The following is a 10,679-nucleotide window of genomic DNA, read 5'->3' as shown; positions in this document are numbered from 1 at the left end:
AAAGTCAGCATAGTCATCTTGTTTGCTGTGTTTGCAGCATCTTATTGTGTATCAAATAATAATAGTAGTAGTAGCTCAATGTGGAGTACAGCTTACGGGGAAGACATCATCATAAAATACATGAAATAAAATGTGTATATTAAAACATTTTTCTATAAAATACATATACTAAAATACATGGAACAGAGATTAAAATACAATAGTCATAGAATGTAAATTTAAAATTCATGGTTGCTATAGAACCACCCACTACTATTGCTGTATCTGTGCATACAATTAGCATGAAGAACGCACTCTCCACTCCATATATAAGTAAAAGTGATTGACTTCCTTCATATATTTGATGGATCTGGCTTGTGTTTTTCAAGCCTTTCTGTGAACGGAGGAGAGGAACACCTGCAATCTTTCTAAATGGCCAAAAGCACATTGTTGCTACAGTTGAGTGCTTTAAAAGTGCTCCTGTTGGGCCAGCGAGGCTTTCATAAAATGCAGCCTTTCATTGGACCTTGTGAAGTTAGAGTTCAAATTCTTGCTTTAAACATTATTTTCCTTATCATTCTACTAATTACTAATTACATTCTACTGATTACTTCCCAAGAAGTGTAAGGATGATTTAAAGTTCTTAGTGCCACAAGGAGGAGAATTATTTCCTGTCGGTTACTTCAAAAGTCAAGTTTTAAAAAAGGATTTACAGGGAAATGCAGCATTGGAAAAAATTATTTATTTATTTATTTGCAGCATTTATATTCTGCCCTTCTCACCCCGCAGGGGACTCAGGGCGGATTACAGTGTACACATATATGGCAAACATTCAATGCCAATTTTGACATACAACATATACAGACATACACAGAGGCTAATTAACCTTTCTGGCCGCCAGGGGAGCTGTCGCTTTCATCATCCATCTGCGACACTGATGAAGTACTTCCGCATTCCCCGAATGCTTTTTTTTTTTTTTGCTGGAGTGCTTTGCTGTAGTCTTTTTTATGGCCTCATAAATGAGTTAATTTAGCCTCCCCACACTTTAAGGTGGTACCTAATTTTCCTACTTGACAGATTCAACTGTCTTTCGGGTTGCAAAGTTCGACAACAGGCTACACAATTGGTTGGAAACCCACTCCAACCTGGGCTGGCTTCGAACTCATGACCTTTTGGTCAGAGTGATCTTAACGCAGCTGATACTCAGCCAGCTGTGCCACAATCCCGGAGTTGACATCAAAAATGTGTAGTAACACATAAAGAGGCAGTATCCAGAATTGGACATCTGAAACCTCAATTGTGAATAACAAAACTGGCTCTAGAGCAGTGTTTCTCAACCTGCAGATCGGGACCCCTGGGGGGGGGGGGGGGGTTCAGAGGGGTTGCCAAAGTCCATCAGAAAAGACATATTTCTGATGGTCTTAGGAATCCCTTTGTCATAGTCATTTGGGTTCACAGTGCTCTTCAGTTCTAGATGAACTACATCTCCCCTAAATCACTGTCAATTCATCCCAAACCCTTCCAGTATTTTCTGTTGGTCATGGGAGTTCTGTGTGTGAAGTTTGGTTCAATTCCATCTTTGGTGGAGTTCAGAATGTTCTTTCATTGTAGGTTAACTATAAATCCCAGCAACTACAACTCCCAAATTACAAAATCAATTCCCCCCACCCAACCCCACCAGTTTTCAAATTTGGGCATATTGGGTATTTGTGCCAAATTTGGTCCAGTGAATGAAAATCCATCCTGTATATCAGATATTTACATTACAATTCAGAACAGTAGCAAAATGACAAGTTATGAAATAGCAACGAAAATAATTTTATGGCTTGGGGTCACCACAAAATGAATAACTCTATTAAGGGGCCACAGCATTAGGAAGGTTGAGAACCACTGCTTTAGAGGGCTGTGAACTAAGGCTTCAGCAGTATGGAAGAATTTGGAATAGGGACAGGAGGGGAGAAGTTTTTATCTTATTGTAAGTGCAGTGTTGCATTTATCCTAAGGTCTTTGTGCACAGAAAATATGTTGTCAATGCAAACATAAGGCATTTTTCATTGAATAATTTACACAGAATTATCTTAGCTACTTTTAAAATATGAGGCTAAGATTATTTCTGCAGATATAACGTTTTCACCCCATTTGCTCACGATGTGCCTTAAATGCCTTTAAAATAAGGATAGATAGAAGATAGGTCTCCAGATGTTTTGACTTGGGCATCCATATTCCCTGGTCATTGGTCATGTGGGCAGAGGCTGATGGGAGTTGACATCAAAAAGATCAGGTGATCTATTTTGAATTATATCCTTAGTCAAGCTTTTAGTGTTAGCAGATCCTGATGTTGCAGAAATTTCACCTGTTTAATATCTGCTCATCATGAGACTGTTGTTGACGGAACATGAGTTCTGCTAGAAAAAGATGCAAACTTATGCAGCTATCTGGGTATACACACACACACATATCCAATAAACAAGCATGCACATACATATTCTTATTATCTACTTCATATGTTAATTAGTCTAGAATTAAGCAGCTGATTTTTGTATGCACCAATTATATATATGCCTCAAAAGAAGTAATTCTTCACTGGGCATGTTACAGCCCTATGATAGTACTACTGAAGTTTTGTAGCTTGCTAATTGATATATTTATGGACATTATTAGGAAATTAGATTGATGAAAGGAGATCTAAATGTCTTGTCTTGACAGTTACAGTGGGAGAGTGACAGCTCTCATGCAACAGCTTCTCCATGCAAGATGCTATAATTCTGTCAAGAAAGATGCCAAATGTAGTCAATACACATAAAAATGAATATATGCTGCTGGTGGTGATGGGTTTCTTCCAGATTTGTTTGTGCCAAGATTATCTCTGCAAAGACAAAGCAAATGAAAATAAGTAGGCAAGAGGGATGCTCGTAACAAAATGCTGGGAGTGGAGGGGAAAAGATCCTAACTGCTAATTAGTCTTTGATCACATCTGTATAATCCTTTCCAATGTTGGATTAATCTTTGCTAAGCACACTACAAAACAGTCCTGGCTTAATAATGGAAAATTCTCCCAGTGTGCATGAATAGGAAGGAGGGAGAAGCCCTTCTGCAGCTGAAAATGGTCTCTAATAAGATTTCCATGCCTCAGAATGCATTTGTCTTTTAGACCACTCATTTTCTGAATAAAGATATATATGTGGGACTGTATGTAAAACCTAGTTTATTAGTATGGTACCACAAAGTCACATTTAAGTACTTATTCATAATTTTAAAAATAAATTATATTTAAGAGTGCAAAATGCCTACAAATATGTTGAAGTAATAAATGTTTACTGATTACATTTGAAAACATAATCATATCATTAGATGTTAACATTATTTTTCAAAGTAAAGTAGAATGTTGGTTATCCAACCTTGGCTCATCCGACACTCTGTATTATCTGATGCCCCTACCCCCCCCCCCCCCCACACACACACACACACAAAAGAATGCACAAACCACCCTGCCGCTCCTGGAGGCAAGGCACCATGGTGCAAAAATCAAGCACAGCGGGTCCACTGGGTATGTGTGTCTGGCCTGTGCCAGCCATGCCCCTCTCTTCCTGATGGATGCTGCTGCTGCCACCTTTGCTGCTGGGTCCCATCCCGGTGAGTGAGCAAAGGACGGAGGGTGGCAAAGGTGGCAGCAACAGCAGAACCAGGAGTCTGGCCTCTCTTTCCTGCCTCCTCTGGGCCCCGGCTCCCTACTTGCTAGTCCCGGTGGCAAAGACAGTGGCAGCAGCTGCTGCCTTTGATGCTCTCCCTCCCTCCCTCCCTCTCTCTCCCCCTCCCTCCCTCCCTCCCTCACTGGGCTAGGTCCTGGTGGCAAAGGTGATGGCAGAATCTGGAGCCTGGCCTCTCCTTCCTGTCTCCTCTGGGCTCTGTCTCCTCATCTCAGCAGCAAAGGCAAAGGGAAGGTGGGTGATTTAGTGAGCAAGGGAGGATGGCCTTTGCCGCTGGGATGAGTGGGGTAGGGAGCCAGGACCCAGCCCAGTGAGTAAGCAAGAAAGAGAGAGCATCAAAGGCGGCAGCTGCAGACACTGCCTTTGCCACCAGGATGAGCAGGGTCAGGAGCCAGGAAGGGTTTAATAGGCTTTTCCTTGATCCCTCCCTATTATCCAACATTTTCGGTTATACCAGCCTTTTATGTTGGATAACTCTTCTGCATAGTTATTGCCTCGTTTCCTGTCCCCCAAAATAATGTATTATATGCGATAGTGTATTTTATAGCATGTTATTTTAAAATGTGACTGAATAAAGTAACTTAGCTCACTGCTTCTTAAACTTTGGGTCCTGATCTCAAATGGAGTCTCCTTAGCTCAATGTTTGGGTCCCATCTAGTGCTTGTTTTAAACATCTACATCTACACGAATCTGTTGTGCTGTGTTTACAGTGGACTCTGCAGAAGATGCTCCAGCTGTACTTCATAAAAAGAAAAATCAGCCTGTTTAGCAGGCCTGGCGAATGCTAGTTTGTTATCAGTAAAAGAGTGGAAAGGTTTAAGAAACCCTGACTTAGATGATCTAAAGAGAGGCTCCATTCTGTAGCCAATCCATTGTTTCCAGTGACACAAAGTAGGGCTCACTTTCCGATATTATTTCAAAAAATGGTTTCCTTTTGCTACTGCAATCCACCAGTGGCTAAATTATCTGTCATTGACTGTTTCTTTCTGTGAAATCAGTAATCTCAACTAAATGGAATGGTTGAGATCACATGAGTTGGTCGCTTGCACTTTAAAATTACTGCAAAAGTAGACAGGGAGCAGTTACGGGTGCAGTTAATGACCATTTTGTACCACTAGCATATATAATTAATTGCCTTCTCCCATACAATCCGCCCTGAACACTGAAGTCCTCTGGGGACACTTACTCCAACCAGTCAGAAGCCAACTTGCAATAGTCACCCAGAGGACCTTTTCATTGGCCACCTCAAGACTGTGGAATGGCCTACTGGAAGAGCTCTGAACAAGCTGTCAGAATTTAAGACACAACTTAAGGCATGTTTCTGGTTCAAGATATCTTCTTGTTTTCCCTGATTGAATCTTTCCGGGAATTCTTTGTTTTTCATAGTCAAATACGTGTGATCATATGCTTGCCCATGACTGGTGTAGCCTGGAAATCATTAAATAGACCTAATACTGTGCTAAATGCACAGTGTTATATTCCTACAGGAAGCAAAACCCAGAGTAATCTATCTGTGTTGGTCTAGTGTCCTGAAAGTGTATGTGAGGCTGCAGTTATAATTACAGTTATAATTCTTTTCTTTGCTCAATGATCCAAAGAACATATAGAAAGAAGTGGAATTTTCAAAGACAAATGGCCTCAAATAGAGCCTTTCTTACTCTTTCTTATAGTTCATACACCTTCAATTTTATATGAATGAACCTTTTTAAAGGATTTCCTCCATTAAAAGAAAGAAAGAAAGAAAGCAGGGAAATGTTTGTTTCTTGTAAAACTGCCTAACTGACATTATCTCATTGTATCTCAATCCTCTTATAAAGTACACAATCTAGATGATATATAATACAGTCGAAATTACAGATTAGACAGAATTCCTCAATTCACTCCAGTTAGCAGTTGGCGGCCAGGCTGCTAACTGGAGTGAATTACAGGGAGTGATCTACTCCCCTGTTTAAGGAGCTCCATTGGCTGCCGTTCATCTTCCGGTCCCAATTCAAGGTGCAAATTATCACGAATAAAGCCCTGAACTGTTTGGGACCCGCCTACCTTCGCAACTGCATTTCCTTCCATATACCTGCACGATCTCTCTGATCCTCTGGGGAGGCCTTCCTTCCACTCCCACCTTTATCCCAGGTGCGATTGGTGGGAACGAGGGAGAGGGCCTTCTCTGCTGTGGCCCTTGGCTTTGGAACTCGCTACCTGGTGAGATTAGGCAAGCCCCCACCCTGGCAGCTTTTGAGAAAGATCTAAAAACTTGGCTCTTCCGATGTGCTTTTGGTGAGTGAAAACTTATCCCATATTTTGTCTGTTCCCACTATGGGTCTGTCCTCATGATGCACCTTCCCCCCTCCCTAATGAAGGTTTAACCCCACTGCTTCCCCCTTGTTAGCGCCTTCCTCAGAAACACACTCTCTCACTACTATCTCAACCAGGGTTTTATCAATTTTATACGTGTACATTTGGCCCACCCACTATGTTCTATCTCTTTATCTCTTTATCATGTTATTTTGCAACTGTTTATTTTAGTTTGTTATTTCATGTATTTTATTCTTGATGTTATTTTGCTCTCCTGTGTATTTTACTTTGCTGAATTGTATTTTGAGCTTGGCCTCATGTTAGCTGCCCCAAGTCCTTTTGGGGAGATGGAGGCGGGGTATAAATAAAGATGATGATGATGATGATGATTATTATTATTATTACATAGAATAGGGTCCTCATCAGATGGGCAGGGGAAAAGGGGGGAAAACCGAGAGAACTGTCCTTCTTCATTCCTTATTGTCTTTCCCTGACTTTTGGGATAGCATCCTATCCCACATTGTTTCCCATCCTTTCATTGTCCTTTCTTGCTTCCTTTTCCCTTTCTTTAATGAGGAGTCAGGTAACACCCAAATCCTCCAAAGTAATTTTGGGCTCCATTTCTGCATGTTTCTGAAATGGAGCCCCACGGAGTCTCGCTGGAAATTGTCCTGTGTCATGTGATGGGCTCTGTGATGGGCAACATTCAGAGACAAGGAAAAGACTGCATCTCATAAAGCTCCTGATGTATTTATTATTTATTTATTTATTTAAAAATGTTCTATACCGATCTTCTCACCTACAAGAGGGACTCAGATCCAGTTCACAACATGTGTTCATATACAAAAATACAAACCACACAATGCATCATCATTACACAATTAAAAACATGTTACAATACAACATCGTCATCATCACAATCACATAGCCATGTTCATTGAGATTACATCAGTCAAGATTTACTTTATGAATCTAGAAATGGTTCCACATGGATTATAATTACAATCTGTTTGGGGGAATGGGGGTGGGGTTTATACAGCAGATTTTTTTCCCTGAAATATAAAATTTTAACATTTTCATTCTGTACAAGTAGCACTTCATAGATCCTGCCTAAAGCTGTTTGCAGAAGCTGCGGCCTTTGCTATCTTGTAGAAACCTCAGTTGAGTGAAGAAGGGGTCAGGCAGATTTGGCTTTCTCCCCTTTTATTGAGCACTTTGCTGAACTGTATGGAGCACTGAGGGCCAAGAAAGGTGCAATTCTAAGATCCATTTGTCTGTGTCAGTGACAAATGCTATATGTAACTGGGGGCTATAGAGTGTAGTCTTGAACTGGGTTGCTAGTTAATTTTAACAAATGGCTCTGATAAATCATTTCTAGTTGTTCCTTTAATGTCAAAACACTTTCCCTTTAAGTACGGTTAAAATGTCAGAAACATTTTTAAAGAATGTTAAAACCCCTTTCTTCCCATTGCAAGCTCAGTACTAAATATAGAAAGAAGGCAATATTTTTAAAGGTACTGTTATTAACGTCAGACTTGTCCCTGTGTAGCACAAGATTGTCAATCTTAACATTCCCTGCCTAATTAGTAATAATTAGCTAGAAAGAAATTTCATCCCACTAACTCTGTTCTGGAGAAACAGTGGAAGGGATTCTGTTGACATCTTGCCACTCTTCTTGTGCTTCCGAATTATTTAAGATTTTTAAAGTATGTGTTTTCAGTAACACAGAGGTAATTTAATTATACAGAGGTTTAGAAACATTTCTCCCTCCCTTTTCTCCTTCTCCAGTGTCTCATTCATAGAATCATAGAATCATAGAATCATAGAATCAAAGAGTTGGAAGAGACCTCATGGGCCATCCAGTCCAACCCCCTGCCAAGAAGCAGGAATATTGCATTCTTGGGACAGGAGCTGCATCTGGAATCTGGCTTCAGTCTTGGTGTTGGATGGAGACAACTTTGGCAGTGGACTAGCTATGGAGAGTGGAAACAGGGCATTGCATCCCAAATGAGGATTCTGCCCTGCAAAATTTCCAAAGCCATAACCCTAAATACCTGGAGTGAGAATTGCATAGCCTTCTAGATAGTGCTGTGCTGTGACTCCCAGAAGGTCTAGCAAGCACATACAATAATGAGTGCTGGGAATTACAGTTAATCAACATCTGGAGGAATGCATGACATCAACCCATGCTTTATACATATATCTGGGAATAAAACCAATTGAATACACTAAGGCTTAATTTTGGGTAGATTGCACCTTACTGCTGATATACCATAAAAGATTATGCTGCAAGTAACCTCTTGGAACACAATGGTACTTCCAAGTGAAAATATATGGGATTGTTCTGTAAGAAAAGCATTAGGTTGGATAAGGAGCAGTAGAGTATAGAATCAGGCACCATACAGTGGCAACATCTCTGTTTATTTTCCAAAGTGAGATTTCATTGTGCTTTAGAGAATCGACATTGATGAGAGCAGTGCCTAGAAAAATTGTAATTTAAGTTATGACAAGCAAAAGAAAGAAGTTGAATAATAGCATCAAGAAGAGCTTGAAAAAAAATGGACTCCAACGCTCACAGTTGTCTAGTTAATATGGAATCATAGAATCATAGAATCAAAGAGTTGGAAGAGACCTCATGGGCCATCCAGTCCAACCCTCTGCCAAGAAGCAGGAATATTGCATTCAAATCACCCCTGACAAATGGCCATCCAGCCTCTGCTTAAAAGCTTCCAAAGAAGGAGCCTCCACCACACTCCGGGGCAGAGAGTTCCACTGCTGAACGGCTCTCACAGTCAGGAAGTTCTTCCTAATGTTCAGATGGAATCTCCTCTCTTGTAGTTTGAAGCCATTGTTCCGTGTCCTAGTCTCCAAGGAAGCAGAAAACAAGCTTGCTCCCTCCTCCCTGTGGCTTCCTCTCACATATTTATACATGGCTATCATATCTCCTCTCAGCCTTCTCTTCTTCAGGCTAAACATGCCCAGTTCCCTAAGCCGCTCCTCATAGGGCTTGTTCTCCAGACCCTTGATCATTTTAGTCGCCCTCCTCTGGACACATTCCAGCTTGTCAATATCTCTCTTGAATTGTGGTGCCCAGAATTGGACACAATATTCCAGATGTGGTCTAACCAAAGCAGAATAGAGGGGTAGCATTACTTCCTTAGATCTAGACACTATGCTCCTATTGATGCAGGCCAAAATCCCATTGGCTTTTTTTGCCGCCACATCACATTGTTGGCTCATGTTTAACTTGTTGTCCACGAGGACTCCAAGATCTTTTTCACACGTACTGCTCTCGAGCCAGGCATCCCCCATTCTGTATCTTTGCATTTCATTTTTTCTGCCAAAGTGGACCGGGCCCAGGACGGAACCCTGCGGCACTCCGCTCGTCACTTCTTTCCAAGATGAAGAGGAAGCATTGGTGAGCACCCTCTGTGTTCATCCACTTAACCAATTACAGATCCACCTCACCGTAGGTTTGCCTAGCCCACATTGGACTAGTTTCCTTGCCAGAAGGTCATGGGGGACCTTGTCGAAGGCCTTACTGAAATCCAGGTACGCTACATCCACGGCATTCCCCGCATCTACCCAGCTTGTAGCTCTATCGAAGAAAGAGATCAGATTAGTCTGGCATGACTTGTTTTTGATAAATCCATGTTGACTATTAGCGATGACTGCATTTGTTTCTAAGTGTTTGCAGACCGCTTCCTTAACAATCTTTTCCAGAATCTTGCCCGGTATCGACGTGAGGCTGACCGGACGGTAGTTGTTTGGGTCATCCTTTTTTCCCTTCTTGAAGATTGGGACCACATTGGCCCTCCTCCAATCTGCTGGAACTTCTCCCGTTCTCCAAGAACTCTCAAAGATGGTTGCCAATGGTTCCGAAATGACTTCCGCTAGTTCCTTCAATACTCTGGGGTGTAGTTGATCTGGCCCTGGGGACTTGAACTCATTAAGAGCGGCCAGGTATTCCTGGACGACTTCTTTCCCAATTTGGGGTTGGATGTCCTCCAATCCCTCATCCACTCCATCTTGCTGAGGTTGAAGACTCTCTTTTTGTGAGAAGACCGAGGCAAAGAAGGCATTAAGTAGTTCTGCCTTTTCCCTATCCCCTGTCAGCATTGCCCCATCTTCTCCTCGAAGAGGTCCTATTGCCTCCTTGTTTTTCCTTTTTCTACTGACATAAGAATAGAAGCCCTTTTTATTGTTTTTAATGTCCCTGGCAAGTCTGAGCTCGTTTTTTGCTTTAGCCTTGCGGACCTTTTCCCTACAGGTGTTGGCTATTTGTTTGAATTCTTCTTTGGTGATTTCTCCCTTTTTCCACTTCTTGTGCATGTCTCTTTTGTGTCTTAGCACAGTTAGAAGTTCTTTGGACATCCATTCTGGCTTCTTTGCACTTGTCCTATTTTTTCTCTTTGTTGGCACGGTTTGCAATTGCGCCTTGAGTATTTCACTCTTGAGAAATTCCCATCCATCCATAACTCCCTTGTCTTTTAGTATCTGTGTCCACGGAATGCTGCTCAGTGTTTCCTTCATTTTTTGGAAATCAGCTCTCCTAAAGTCCAAAATGCGGGTTTGACTTGTCTTAGTTTCGGCCTTCCTTTGTACCTCAAATTGCAGGAGCACATGGTCACTTGCCCCTAAGGATCCTACCACTTCGACCGCATTGATCAGGTCCTCCGCATTTGTTAGGATGAGATCAAG

The sequence above is a fragment of the Anolis sagrei genome, chromosome 2 (genome assembly GCF_037176765.1).
Source record: "Anolis sagrei isolate rAnoSag1 chromosome 2, rAnoSag1.mat, whole genome shotgun sequence".
NCBI classification, from domain to species: Eukaryota; Metazoa; Chordata; class Lepidosauria; order Squamata; family Dactyloidae; genus Anolis; species Anolis sagrei.
Note: the sequence above shows the minus strand (reverse complement) of the source record.